Consider the following 16,443-nt stretch of genomic DNA (forward strand, 5'->3'; position numbering starts at 1 on the left):
ACTTTTGTCTAACCAAACATCTTAAAATCACCCAAAATCAATTCTATAACTCTAGAATTGCTTTTGGCATTTCTAAAAGTCAAACCAAACATACGCTAAGTTAAAGATGGACAATATTATCGAGTGATAGTATTGTAAATAATAATAGGGGTGTTCGCGGCGTGGTTTGGGCGGTCTTCAAGAAAAAAATTATCCGAAACGCAAGAGATAAAATTGTGCGGTTTGGATTGGTTTGGTTCGGTTGGCTTTTTGAAAAAAAAAACGAATCAAACCAAACCAATGCAGTTTGGTTCATGGGCAAATCTACAGCCCAGCGAGCCCGGACACGAGTCCGAGCTCAACCCCTCATTTCGTTGTATACTAGTATATAATAGTCGATTTTTAGACAACACCAGGGGCAAAATTAGTAATTTTTAGACAAAATTAATAAAAACAGGATGTGAAATTTTTGGACAAAATTAGTAGAAATAGGATGTAAAATTAGTAAAAACATGGTGTAAGATTTTTGCCCATGCTTCCTAAAATTTCTGGCTCCGCCACTGGTTTGGATTGGTTCGGTATTTTACAAATATTTTATTGAGTCATTCATGCACTATCAAATAACAACAAAACTCGTCATATTTTAACAACAAATTTCCAATTAATATGTAAAAATAAAATTATACAAAAGTGGAATAATAAATATAAAATAATAACATAAAACAATATAAAAATTATTATAATGAAAAAAAATAGAAGAGACGAGATATTAGTGAAGATGAAAAGGAAAAACAAAAGAGTTGAGAGATTAGAGAAGAAGATGAACAATAAAAATGAAACTGAAATAGGGAACATTTGCATAAAAATGAGAAGGTGAAAAAGAAAAAATATAAGAGAGGGAAAATTAGAGAAGAAGAGGAAGATGTATGAGGCAAAGAGTGCGCGATAATGCTATTAGAGATTTGAGAAGATCGGGACTGGAATCATATGTATAAGGATGATAAAATTGTTCGTAATCATAAGACTAAGGTATAATAAGTTTAAGTTTGGTTTGGATGTGAGTTAAGTAAAAGTTAGGTTGTAACATAATGCGGTTTGATTCAGTTTGGTTTGGTTTAGAAAATACAAACTGCAAACCGAACCGAACTGTGCGGTTTATTTAAAAGATGACCCAAACAAATCTGAATCAAATGCATTTTTTTGCAATTTTGATTTGGTTTTGTTTGCGATTTTCTATTGGTTTTGTTTGGTTTTGAACACCCCTAATAAATATGTCTCATAGATAGAGGATTAGTTTTTTCCACTAAAAGACAAAAGCATAACTGCTTTGCTTTGTAAATATAATTTTTAAATATATCTTAATATATGTAAATTTAAGGTTGTCATGATGACAATCATAGCCATGTGTTATCATGATAACAATTTTTAATTAAATTTTAATTCAATTATTTACTAATTTAACTCTGCATTTAAAATAAATAATAATAATAAATATATACTAATAATATAAGATTCAGTCACCACTATTAATAATTATTACAATAATATAAATAAAATATAATAATATAATATTTAAATAATAATAATAAATGATAATAATATAATATCCATCTACAACTATTATAAATTATAATATAAATAATAATAACAACTTAACTAGCCGTCTACCGTGGCGATCCACGGATAAATTTTATTGATTTATTATGTATAAATATTATAATTTAAATTAGATATTTAAAATATTCAAATTATACAATTTTCTATATTTAATAATTTTGATGATAAAAAATTAATAACAACTTAATACTTTAAATTTTAATAAAACAACAATGTATAATTTTTACTTAATTAAAAAACATGAGCAAAATGGGCTAACCCATATGGGCCGGCCCGCCAGACCCGAAAAATCATAGGGCTTGGGCCTTAAAATTAGAGTCCATATTTTTCAGGGCCTTTTTAGCACAATCCTGAAAAGCCCATACCCATTAAGGCTAGCCCATATGGGCCGTGGGTAGTCCATCAGGCCCGCATAATTATAAATTTTAAACAAAATATATTACTACTTATATTATCTTACTCCAAAATAGCATATTGATTTTTCTCATTTCACTAAATTTTATCTCTATTTTATTCAATTTTTCTCTTTTAAATATTATACATTAATATAATAAACATTTTTTCATCGTATTATATTAGTTTTTCTCTTATAATAAATATTCAAGTATTATTTTATACAATTTAGACATATATTATATTTAGAAACACATTATAGTATTTATAAGAGATAATATAGTACTTAAAAATGTATTATGTTTAAAATAACATAATTTTTAATTTTATTTATAATAAATATTATGGAGTTTTTATTTTAATTTTTTTTAAATAAAAAAGCCTATTTAGGACTGGGTAGCCCGAAGCCCATCTAGGGTCGGGCTCGGGTAGTAAATCTTGAGCCCATATTACACAAGGCATTTTTGGCCCAGCCCTAAAAAGCCTTGGGCCCGTTAGGGCCGACCCGTTTAGGGCCGGGTAGCCATATTGACAGCTCTACTTGTAGTGACATTTATATATACTTCAATTAGAAAAAGAACTCAACCTCTAATATTAAAGCACTTAACGGTGAAAAACGAAAGAAAATTTCTTTATCCACCTCCCTATGGGGGTCACCCCCAGCGAAAAACCCAAATTACCCCTGCTTCGGAAATGAACTTCCGAAGCATTTTTTTTAAAAAAAATTCCACAATTCGGAAGTGCATCTCCGAAAACACCTCATGGGGGTGTTTTCGGAGATGAACTTCCGAAAACACCTTTGTTCAGATTTTGGGGGGTTTCGGAAATGAACTTCCGAATTATGCAGAAACTGTGTTTTTTTTATGTTTTTCTTAGCAGTCTCGTATTTTTAATTAAAGGAAACCGGGAAATAAAATAAGCGACATATAAACAGAAAAAACTAATATGATAAAAAAAAGTAATATATAAGAGCCGATCCAAATCCAAATAAAAATAGTGTGCTAAAGATACAATCCGAAAACAAAAAATAAATAAACCCGACCACTACTGGGTGTGCCTAACCCTCTCTCCCTGGGACCTCCTCTGCCGCCTGTATGTCGCCGCACGGCCCGCATCAGTGACGATCATCTCCATCACGGCGACTGCCTTTGGACCACCCTGATGAACGACACCTCGATCCAACGCGTCCCGCCCAAGCATCTCTATCCGCTGGCAGATCGGCATGAGATCAATGGCGTGGTCATCCTCGGCCTGCTGGTTCTCCAGGATCTCCTCGTGTGCTGGCCTAGGAGCGCCGGGAACGTCGGGTCTCAGAAGAGGATGTGACACTCGGTAGAACCATGTGACGTATCCCTCCACAGTGTGCCAGTCCTGTGTGACCCGAGTGCGACGGTACTCCTGCGGTACCACATAATGCTGTCAGTCCTCCCATATGGCAGTGAGCTACACTCGGGTCATTGTGTCGGGAGCAGCCTCAAAGGGTGACCTGGGTATCTGCTGCACGAATCCGAACTGACGCATGCACCGCTCAGGGAGATACCAGACCATGATGCCGGTCCCGCATGCCAACCAGCCTGAATATAAAGCAATGTCGTCAAAGGGGACAACCTGAGTGTAGTCGCTGAACGGCCTCCAGGTGACGTCGTCGTGCATCGTGCGGTCCAGGTATCCACGATATGGTCCCACCGCATTGTTCCCCCTCTGGAGAACGTATCTGGCGGTCCTGGGCATGGCGTCAACGTACACAGGATCGATGTGGAAGCCGTGGATGCGGGAGAAGTAGGAGATGATCCAGCTCTGAAACAGAAACACGATAATGTATTATAAATAAATACGAAACATAAATAAATACGAAACAATTAAAATGAAACGTACCGTAAGTAGTGTGCAGGATCCGGCCAACTGCCTCGTCCTCCAGTTGGAGGCCTCATTCAGCTTCTGGTAGAGGTATGCCAGAGTAGCTGCCCCCAGTTCCACTAGTGAACGGTATCCAGGTCCATGAAGTAGCGGAGGTAGGTCACGTCGACGTACCTTGCACTCTTGTCCACAAAGCATGCAGCGCCTACCAGAAACATGTACCAGCACCAGAGAGCGCAACCGCGGTGATACTGTGTGAATAGATCGTCTCCCTCCTCCTCAGCATCGGTCGCCGCGTCCAGGTGGTGCTCGAAATAGCGGCTCAGTGTGGTGAACCGGATATGAGGCCCATTTGTCGTGATGCACTCGAAGTCAGCAACTTCGGGCTCCATGCCCAAATAGAGCGCCATCCACTGACTGGCCTCGACCCTCAAGATCTGGGAGTGGGTCAACAGCGGCCCCGTGATGGGCAGGTGGAGAAGACACTGCACATCATGCAAGGTGATCGTCATCTCCCCAACCGGCAAGTGGAAAGAAGACGTCTCCTTGTGCCAGCGCTCCACAAATGCCCCCTTCATGCCGTGGCTGATGGTGGTGTACCCCGTCATGCAGAGCCCGCTAAGCCCTGAACCTCGCACCGCGTCGTTAAACCACTCAGCTGCTGGTTTAAACAGACTGAAAATCTTTCGGGCGTGGTTCACCATTTTCAAAGGATCTCTCTCCCGTTACAAAAAAACAAATAAAAGCATATGTTAAATAGACCGTTAAGAAAATATCGCATAAACGTCTAAATTATAAACGGTTAAATTAAAAAAAATACCTCTCCCTCCCAGATACGCAGAGCGACGTGATCGCGGTAGGATATTAGCACGGAAGTGTCAAAGGGCCCTCCCGGGTAGCTGTCCTCCTGCTCATCCTCCTCCCCGGATGGAGGGTCAACATCCGGTACCCCCTCCGGCTCGTGGTATGGCACTGCCACCTCCTCCTCCTCCTCCTCCTCTCGCTGGCGGGAAGAAGATACCCGAGCCAGCCGACTCCTAGATCCAGATGAAGAGGTACCCTCTCCCACGTCCACAGGAACTCGCACACGTCGTCCCCGGCCCTGCCCCCGTCCCTGTGTCGACGCCAGCTGCGTCGCCGCCCGCTCGCGTCTAGCCGACGCAGTCTGGGTCTCTCTACCCTGTCTGATGCGTGCTGGTTGGTTGCCTGACATGTTCCTGTAAATAATTGAAGTCGATTAATATGCGTGACAAAAGAAAAAACTAAAAAAATTTCACTTCTGATACAATTCGGAAGTTCATTTCCGAAACTGGGATGGAGGTGTTTTCGGAAATGAACTTCCGAAACACCCCTGCGCAGAACTTCTCTGCAACTTCCAATGGCAGACCCCAAAATCAAACTTCAAAACAACCCATAATGCTTATAAACAACCTAAATACTACTAACAACCTACCCCTATATCATTTATGCAATTGAAAACAACCCTAACATGCATTTGAAATATGGATCTAACAAATATAAAACTTACAAATTGAGTGATTGGAGGGCTTTTGAATGTAGTATAGCAAGGTGATTGGAGCCTTTGATGCAGCCTTAAAAGTGGGTTTGCAGAAAATCTCAGAGGAGTTGAGTTTGATATTGGTTTAGGGTAAATGATTTGGGGGGAGGGGGGTTGTTTTGCTTAATCTGCAAAACGCGTAATATTTCGGAAATGAACTTCCGAAATGGTGTTTTCGGAAATGCATTTCCGAAATAAGTCAAATTTTTTTTTTAAAAAAGGCGCTTTCGGAGATGCATCTCCGAAAACACCTTTTTCTTGCATTTCGGAAATGCATTTCCGAAATCAGGGGTAATTTGAGTTTTTCACCAGAGGTGGACTAGAAGGTTGGGAGGTGGCCAAAGAAATTTCCAAACGAAAAGATCCATGCAAAATGTCATAATCAACAAAGTGTGTACATGCAAAAGGTTCCTCAAGTAGACCAACATATTCAAATAGAAATATTTTTAGAATAAGAAATACTATTGACGAAAGAGTAGGATGTAGTATCAACAACACACTCAAGATGAAAATGAATTAGTTAATTCCGAACAAACAAATATATAAAATATCATCCTCAAAATTAGAAGAGAAATAAAGAAACCCCATGTATAATGGCAAACTCAAATATCAAATAAGTAATGTCTCTCAACCTTACATTTTATGTAAACATATTTAACTAGAGTTTGATAGTCTTTTCAATGATACAAACATTTTGTCTAAAAAAATATATATCTCTAATTTTTTTATAAAATAAAGAAAGAAAGAAAATAATGTCACAGAATCATTCAAAGCATGCAACTATTTAATTGTAAAATGTTTAAGAAACATATATATAAGATCCTCAATAAAAGGATGAGTGATGTTCATCCTCAAAATTCTTGTGAAACTCAAAAAGAGCATAATGCATTGAAAACGAAAGTTAAAGAATTAACAAATGATGTTAAATATCTTCATAAAATTGCTTACACAAAAAAGTGTCTTCATAAAATTTACTGGAACTTTTCTAAAAATATCATGTAATCTAAAGTAGAATTTTTTGACAAAGTTGAAATTAGATTCAATATTTTCAAAAATCAAAAGATTTACAAAAATCTTTTTGTCCTTAATAGCATGGATTAAAGAATCAAAATGGTAAAATATGTATACAAGAAGGATGAAAATTTTTAGAGAGATTAACAACTATAAAATTAATTTTATTCCCGAAATAAAGAAATCAAAAAGGAAAAGCCGTTTGCAAAGAGGGTGAAAGCATCAATAAAAATCCAAACAACGAAAACCTCATAAAATATGTTGTCATTGAAAAAAAATTAATTATCGCGAGTTAAATTTTAACTTCAGAAAAAAGAGAAAATGCACTTATTGTAATCAAATTTGTCATCATGAATCTAAGTTTTTTTAACATTTAAAAAAATCTAAGACTCGAGGACCTAAATGTGTATGGATACTTGTATTGGCTAAAAAGTAAAGATGCATGACACCCATATGCTGGTAGCGATGGCCCGAAGCTTTACGTATTTTCACTGGTTTATGGCAAGCTCACGGTGGTTAGAGGCCATGTTTCAAAGGTGATTTCGTTGAAGAGAGGGCAAGCTCACATGAGGTGAGAAGCTTTGTATTTCAGAGGTGTTTTGTGGTGTATTCAAAATGATATTTTTCTCATTCCTATTAATAGAGGTCTATGGCCCTACATCTAGGTTTCTCGAAAATAGCAACCGTCCACTTAGTCATAGTATTGGACCGTTGAATCCTATTTTTTAGGAATATGTGGTTTAGTGTATTGACTATATTTTCTGTATTCTCTCTGACCAAGACATGTCATTCCCATGTTTCCCTATACTGGGAGAGTAGGGAGTGTCTCAAGAGGGGTTATGTCCCTCTTGGGAGGTAGGACGTTCTCGCCCCTTGTTCACGATGTGGCTTCCTTGCCTTGAGTGGGCCCTTCACAAATATTTCACTACAGTCTCTCAAACACAAGGGCTTGTCAAAGGGCGGATTTCTTAATTTACTATGTGATGGGATTGTCTATATAATATGACTCTAAGTCAAAAACCCCGGGCGAGGTTTTAAGTTAAGTCTCCTGGGCGAGATTTCAATCGAATCCCTTAGGCGAGAACTTAAGCTTTCCCTGTCTGATGGGACTCTAAGTCCCTCCAGAGAGGCATTTATATAAGTTTATCTAATGAGACTCTAAGTTCCTCAGGTGAGGTATTTAGATGATTCTTTGTCTGATGATACTCTAAGCATGCCAGGCTAGACGTTTAGGGTTGAGTCTCTCGAGCAAGACTTCAGTCGATTCCCTCAGGAAATATTTTAAGTTAAGTCTCCCAGGCCAAACTTCAATTAAGTCAATTAGGTGAGACTTTAAGTTAAATCTTATGGGATATACTTTAATCGAGCCCCTTAAGTGAGAATTTAAGTTGCGCTTGTATGATGTGACTCTAAGTCCCTCATGTGAGACATTTATATGAGCCTCTCTGATGAGACTTTAAGTCCCTCACGTGAGGCACTTAGATCAATCTGTCTGATGAGACTCTATGTCCCTCGAGAGAGGCATTTAGAGTTCATTTTCTTGAGGAAGACTTTGGTCAAGTCCTTCAGACAAGACTTTAAGTTAAGTCTCTCGGATTAGTCTTCAATCGAAACCCTTAGGTGATACTTTAAGTTAAGCATGTGTGATGTGACTTTAAGTCCCTCAAGAGAGGCGTTTAGATGAACTTTTCTGACGAGACTTTAAGTCCCTCAAGCAAGGTGTTCATATTAAGGGTGCCAAACGGGCATGTCCGCCCCGTTTAGGCTTGTCCTGTAAAAAAAATTGGACGGGACGGGGCGAGATTTGTTTAGGGTGTGGGCTTAGAACTTTGCCCTGCTTTGCATGAGTTTGAGAATAATTTGGTAGTTGAAGGAAGTTAGAGGCAAGACATGTTGGGTTTTAGCATAAGTACCAAGTCTCAATGTAAGACTAATGGTCACTTGTAATATCACTTGAAATAACTTTATTTTGTATTGAATTTGCAATTGAATTCCACACTTTTTGTCTTGAATTTTCATGAAATAAGCCATGCTTTTGAGTGCTTCTCTTTGGGAGTTGCAAAAACAAACGTTATTGTGGGGGAATAAGCCATGCTTTTAAGCACTTTTGCTAAATGATTAAATTCTAATTTTTTAGCTTGCAAAAATTGGGGAATGTTGCAAAAACAAACATTACTATGGGGGAATTTTTCCCAAGTCAAAAATGTCATTTTCTCATGTTTTTCTTTGGACTTTTTATAGTTTATGCTCATGATTCATGGAGACTAACTTGATTTCACTTTTTATTGTAGCGAGCTGACCATTGAAGCAGAAGATTAAAATTTGGTAAGCAATGAAGAATGAAGAGAAGAACCATGATACTTAAGCATTTTGTCAAAAATTTCTTTGTGACATAATCATGTAGTTTCTGATTTTCTCGAAAACGATGATGAATACCATGTCAAATCATTGTGAAATAGTTCTAGGAAATTTAGGAATAAAAATCGAGTATATAGTTGAAAGTTGACAAAAAGTCAACAGTTGACCAAAAAGTCAACCAAACCAAAATTGTATCATTTTTCCTCGTATTTCCATGTAGCCTATTCTCTTGACTTGATTCTCAATCAAAATGTATTGTAACATGAATTTCCGTGAATGAATAAAATATTCTCTTTTATTCTCATTTTGCCACTTCCTTCAAATTCAAGTGATTTCTGAATTAAGTGATGATTCTAACAACCACGAATCTCAAATAAAGAGACTATCCACGCCATTAGTAAAAATGGGGAATAAACCTAAATAATTACCAGATAACATCTGCCTCAAAAGTTTGCTTTGAACTGATTAATCAAAAAATCACCGAACCTTGACCTGATGATTTTGCTATACAAAATGTGATGATTGGTATGTTAAATGTATGACCTATTCAAATGAAAAATTGAAAATTAGAAAAAAAGGAGGGGAAAATTGGGGTGTGTCATACCTCAAAATTTGCCCATACTATTTCTCTTATTCAAATTCAAATCAATACAAAGCTCCTAGACACACTCTCCTATACAAGGCTCTGAAACTAGGGTTTGGCTTATTCAAAGAAAAATCAATGAATCAAATGGCTCCAAGGCATCTCATATGGCTCGATATATCTCATATCATCTCCATGACAAGTATCAAGGCCTATCTCAAAGTTCTGGTCATTCAAAAGCTCAAAAAGTCAACAGTCGACTAGTTGACCTAAAAAGTCAATTGTGGTCAAAGCAAGGTCAAAAATCCTGATTTTTTGTCAAGATCCTCATATTGAAGTATCATTCACCATTTGATCAAGAATTGATCATGGTTCATCAAGGAAATATCAGAAATCAACCATTCCAAAAGTTTCTAAATTAGGGTTTTCATAGGAGAAAGTCAACTGAACTTTGACCAGCCATAACTCCTACATGGAACATCAGAAACTTCCCTTCCAAAGCTCAATTTGAAGGAAATTGAATTCTCTACAAAATTGTCTCTCACATGCCAAGTCTAAAAATGCTTCATTTGAGAGATATGGATCATAAGATTATAGGTTCTTTTTGAAAGTCAACCGAAAGCAGTTTTTTGTCAAAGCCCGTATCATCAAGATATATTCTTCAAATGAAAAAAAGTTTCCAAAGTGGCTTGTAGAGGACATCTTGATGTTTCCAAAAAGTCCTAGAACTTCTCCATATCTTAAAAATTGATAGAGATATGCCTTGTCAAAGTTGGTCGATTTTAAGAGGAAAATGAGAAATAAAAAGGCTTCAAAATGAATTTCTTTGCAAAGAGACCCAATATTTTATGGTCCAATCTTGCTCCTCAAGTCACCCAAGGGTACCATATCATAAAGCCACGAATTTTAGATTAAAATTTGGATTTTATATGAATTTATATTCAATTAAATCATGATTTTAATCAAATATTTTGAAAGAAAATAGAAAAGATTGGCGTTATTTTTGTTTTCAATCAAATAAATTACCAAAATATATATTATTAGATGTCAAATTCGTGCAAGAGGAGATTAAAGGCAAAAGATTGGAATTAGTCATTTTTGGTAATATTGAAATCAAGTTTCCAATCAAAGATCCATGGATTGATTCAAGAAGATTTTGTGAGTTTTTGTTGCCCTAAATCTCACCTTATATAAATACATATTCGTTCCAGAAGAAAGGAGAATTCACAAGGATTCTGCAGGCAGAGAAACCCTGGTCAAGCTCAAGAAATCCGTGACATCCAAGCAAGCGGCATACTGAGAATTCGATTTATTCGAGCCATTATGAGGATCCTTGAAGCTACCTCGGCACTCTCTAAAGGGAACTGGATCGCCATCAACACCCAGCACGTCCAGAATCGTTCCTATTGAGGCCACGGTTTGTGTCAAACTTTTTGCATTCGAATACATTCGTGCGGCTATCATACATAACATATTGGCATATATTCTTGATTGTGAAGATGTTTAGGACGTTTCGGTACCATTAATTTGATATTTAGTCGCAGGTATTAGGATTCGCCATGTTTAGGGTTTTCGAGCTCTGAATCAGGGGCTCCGGTTACAGGAAAAATTGATCGAAACTGAGGGCACCATCGTATTCGTAGGACAATTTCCAATGAATCTATGGTATTTTTACGAATTTATTTTGTGTATTGCATGAGTTTTCAGGGACAGCACCTATAGCGACATACTCAGAACCGTGGCTAAAAGGTCCTGAGTTTTAAGAACACGAATGGAGAAGAAGACTGTTCTGGGCGTGCAATTTCGTTTAAATCCTTTGATTTTTTTTATATTGTTGTTAGTTGTTATAGTTATATCACCAAGCGCCCTCTGGTCAGTGGGTAAACGCGTTTGATTTCAGCCTGGGGGTCACGAGTTCGACCCCAGGTTTTGCAACTATTTTCTTTGGTATTTTCTTGTTTTCAGATCCAGCGCTACAGGCTAGCATGTACATACGGTACACCAATCCCGACAAACCATCTGATCATTCCAGGGCCAGATCCAATGACATCAAAGACGCCTCCTTATGGTGGACCTGCAAGGAGCGATCACGCCCAATCATTAAGCTAAGTTCTTTGAAAACGTTTTTCTTTTTTTTTCTTTTCTTTTAATTACATAATTTGTTTTATTTATATATTTATATATATTATTTATTAAATGTTTTTTTACTAAATAAATTCCTTTTTTTCTTTACTTTTTTAGCACATAATAAAAACATTTTTTTTTTATTTTAGGTAATAATAAATAAATTTGTTTAAATTGTTTTAAGTTAATTTACATTATTGTAATTTGTTTAAATTACTCATTTAATCTATCAATTTTTATTAATTAATAAAAAAAATGAATGTTAGGGTTAGGACATCTAATCGAGACCTAATTTTCAGCGACTTAACTAATTAAATTGGTTTTATTTATTCTGTTAATTCATACCATAAATCAGGGTTTACGAAGAATGTGCCTACACTAAAAATATATGTTTTTATTTATGCCTTTTTCAGGGTTACCAACAGGGTTTCTCCCGATAACGCGCCACGTCGAATTCAAAAGCTAAGTCCCTATTCAACCCTTATTATTTTATTATTTTTGTTTATCTTCCCTATTTTTATAATTAGGGTTTGTTATTAAATGAACTGCCTATAGACTCACGCCTTATTTGTTTCTTTGCTCATTCCTAATGGTCAGAGTTGATGCTTCTGGCAAACCCTTGTCCTCAACCCTGTCAGGCAAATGCCAAGCTAAGTACCTTCTCCCTATTCTATTTTTAATTTATTATCCTATTTTCTTTTGTAGTTAATGAGGTGTGCCCTCGGATTTGATAATGCACTCACTATATGTTTTCTGTCTTGTCTTTTTCCTTTTCAGGGTTTATCAATTGCCAAAGCTACGTTGTTGGTAACCCTAAACCTCGTTTTATTTTATGCCTTTTATTATTATTACTTGTGTCAAACCCTGATAAGGGATCCGCTGGTTACAATTTCCCGCCCCCTTTATTGCTTTATATTATTATATACTGCGTGGTTAGTAATCTTAGGGAGTGCAAGCCTTAAATCAATGTAGATAATTAATTTACAAGATAAAATAACCGAATATGATCACGTGATTGGTGCACACACGCACACTTTTGGGTAAACCTCTCTGTTACCTTGTTGCCTGTTGCCCGTTGCCTGTTGCCTTGTGTATTTTTTGCAGAATAGCCAGTCCCTCGAATACGAGGATACCTCAGCCATGTTGCCTCGATTAAAGGTCATGGTCCCTAATGATGCTGCCTTCGATACACTCACATCGAAAGTTGCCTACGGAAAAGGCTGAGGTATCTTCTGGTTGCCTACGAAAAAGGCTATTCTGATCCTTGCCCTTAGACTACCTGCCTCTCTATGGCATGGGTTAGTCTTTGGGCGAACGTAATTCGATGACCCTTCTACCTCCAAACGAAAGGCTTCCTGCCCACTTATGGCAAGGATTGACCCTTTCATTCTGAAAGGCTAAAAAGAGACCTATCATCTGAGTTTAAGGTAATTGCCCTAATTGCCTTGTCATGCTCTATTTTCTATATTCTTTCTCAAAATTCTTCAAAAGCTGGCTACGCTCATTTACGAGCTAAAGTCCATTTTTCCTCTTTCATCTACATTTTCTGAAAACGAGCAAGCAAAGCAATTAAGAGCCCATGGAAAACCATGGATGCAAAGGGTGCCTTACACCTTCCCTTTGCATAAATTACCCCCCGAACCCGTTTTCTTTTAAAAAGGTTTTTTTCCTGTTTCTTTTAGCCTTTCTAACTTGTTTGGATAAAATAAAAGTCGGTGGCGACTCTTGCTTTACCGCCCATTTTCAATTATAAAAAGTCAGTTCACCGTATTACAGAACTGGCGACTCTGCTGGGGACATTCGATTAAAAGAGGGGTTACATTAAAAGTTTAGGAATCACTTAAATGTTTTCTATTGCTTGCTTTGCTTGTTTTATTTTTCAGGGCTGTTTTGGGAAAATTGAAGGACGAATCCTATTCCCGGACTCAAGTACACTTAAGATTAGGAGTGGCATAGTCATGGCGACCTCTTTCACATATGTGGGAGATGAGTCAATATGAAGTTCACACTTGAGTTAGGACTCCATAGCATATGCACACCTTTCTCAAATGAGGGAGGTCTATGTATGTGTCTGTGGGTGCGCCGGAGCTCAAGGACCTTTAGTTACCCTTAACCCATCCTGGCCTTTAGGAACGTAGTGGGGGGACTACTCTTGACAAATGTTAAGAACTAGTCGCTACCCGATGCTACAATTCAGATAGGTTCTTTCTCAAAGTATCATTGCATGGTGCAAATGCATCATGTCCGAGGGTGCTTTAGAAGGGCTGACAATTCTGGATAACTTGTAGAACCCGTTGCTGAAATCTCCTTATCCATAGAAATGCCCTTGGGAAGGACACCTGATCAAACTCCATGCAAGCCTTAAGCCAAAAATTGTGTGACTTATGTGACTTGCGAGACTTACGTGACTTGTTTGCGTTTGCTACTAACCTTCGCTTCCTTGCAGGTTGTGTTAAAAGGACTTGTTTGTCCTTAATATCTCACACTATGCCAAATGAACTTCATTCGCATAACATCATGACATCATGACATCATATCATATTAACTAACCCTTTCAAGGATATTAGGGATTTAGGGCGCACAATTTCAGGGGCTCTTATCAAGGACGGAATTCCTATCTAGGGGCAAGAGGATTTACTTTCCTCTGGCCATTTGTCATCCAAATCAAAGACACCGTACCTGTCAAGGGGCAAAAGGATTTATTTTCCTTTGGCCGTATGTCCTCCGATTCAAAGACTCAGTACCTAGCCAGGGGCAAGAGGATTTATTTTCCTCCAGCCACATACCTTCCGATTCAAAGGTTTAGCACCTAACAAGGGGCAAGAGGATTTATTTTCCTCTAGCCATGCACTTTCAAATTCAGAAGTATCCCGAATCAGAGGCGATGACCCACTCGATATGGTGAGCTTGATTCTCAAAGAAAGACGTTCCAAGACAAGGTTCAGATTTCTTCAGACAGAGGCGCGACCAAATCATTTTCTAATGTTACTAACTAAATGCCTAAAGATCCTTGAAAATTTTTGCATTTGCATTTATAACATCGCATAACAGGTTTCTCACAACAAGTATCTCATCCTCCCTTGTTGTTTACTTCATCATAAATGGATTTCGAGCAATCAGTCAAACACCTCCAGGCTCGGAATATCCAATCCTAGACTTTGATTCTGAACTCACCTAAGGGGCAAGAAGAATTGAAGACACTCCTATTCTTGGGGTACAATTACAATGCGAGATGCGCTTATTATTCGAACAATCCTGGTTATGGTGTAAAGGATGGTAGACCGTTGAAGCATGCGATTAAAGATCTAATCATGACACTCAAACCAGAAAAGACCACGATAATGAAGTCACGACAACTGAGTCATGACAACAAAGTCACGACAACTGAGTCACGATAATGGAATCACGACAACTGAGTCACGATAATGGAATCACGACAACTGAGTCACGATAATGGAATCACGACAACTGAGTCACGATAATGGAATCACGACAACTGAGTCATGATAATGGAATCACGACAACTGAGTCACGATAATGGAATCACGACAACTGAGCCACGACAACAAATTCACGACAACTGAGTCACGATAATGGAATCACGACAATTGAGTCACGATAATGGAATCACGACAACTGAGTCACAACAATCAATTCACTCATATGATCCAGACGCTCAGGGCAATCGAGCCAACGAATTCTAACACCTACATTCCTGACTATAATCCCAATGCGAGGTGCGCGTACCATTCCAACATTCTTGGACATTACACAAACAATTGCTGGACATTAAAGAATAAGATTCAAGATCTGATCAATGACGGAGAAATCAAATCCAACCCTCCTAGAACTCCTGTGGTGATCACCGCTCCTATGCCTGGCCACGACAAAACTGATTAACGTCTAAGTGGATGAACTTTTAATCATTAGATTTACTTTCATGCGCAAATTCTATTTTGTTTGTTTAAACATCCGACTTATGATAGACATTATATGTTTTAATAATCATCATCAGTGCATTGCATATGTTTGTTTTGAATAAATTATTTCGTTACCACTCATTTTAAACTATGTCTTTACTTTGCCTGTGTTGTATGATATTCAACTCCTGCTAAGCTGTAGACCTTTTGAGGGAGGATGACGAAAACGATACCGCAACCTCATACAGTAAGCTTTTGAGCGGACTATGCTGACGATGTACATGCATTGTTTCAATTCCTAAATAGTGGAGATATAAGGATGTTAATCCCTCGTCAACCCCTTTGAGCCAAAGAAGTAGAAGTTTCTTTCTTGTACTAATTAAAACCCTTGATCATAACCTGGGGCAGGGTAGTTCTCAGTTAATTTGGTGGTGCATTCTATTTTAAGAGAATCATTCAGTACACCTTTCAACAAAGGTTTCAATCACAAGCGTTCATCCGCACACATACAAGAAGTGTTGGAGATGTCAATCAAAAGCCAATAATGGCTCATCAATCATTAAGCAAGGCAGTCAATATCTTTCAAAAAAAACGAATAAATAAAAAACATATATACAAAGAAAAGCCTGCTAAGTCAAAAAATCAAAAGATGACTTAGGCAAAAAATTAAGGCATCCCGCTGACTGTAAGCTCAAAATAGACAGTTCAGGCAAAAGTTAGGGATATCAAAAAGATGGAAAAAAAAGAAGTCAATAAATTCTTAAACAACTCAAAGTTGTGGCTACCAAAAGGAAGAAGTGACTGTCATCTCAAAAGTTCTCTCTGCTTGTGAACCATCATCATTATCAAAGATGCAAATCCAAAAGTCTCTTGGAACCTGAATGCATAAGTTGAAATTAACTGAGTTTAGGACTGAAGGTCATCACGAAGAGGGGTGGGTACAATCAAATTTTGAGCCTTTATCCTTTGTTTCTTAAACCGTGAACCAAGCCACGTTACAACCCTTGAAAGTCCTAATTGAAGCATGGTTAGTTCGAAAGCAT

Source organism: Vicia villosa, linkage group LG1, assembly GCF_029867415.1.
Source record: "Vicia villosa cultivar HV-30 ecotype Madison, WI linkage group LG1, Vvil1.0, whole genome shotgun sequence".
NCBI lineage: Eukaryota > Viridiplantae > Streptophyta > Magnoliopsida > Fabales > Fabaceae > Vicia > Vicia villosa.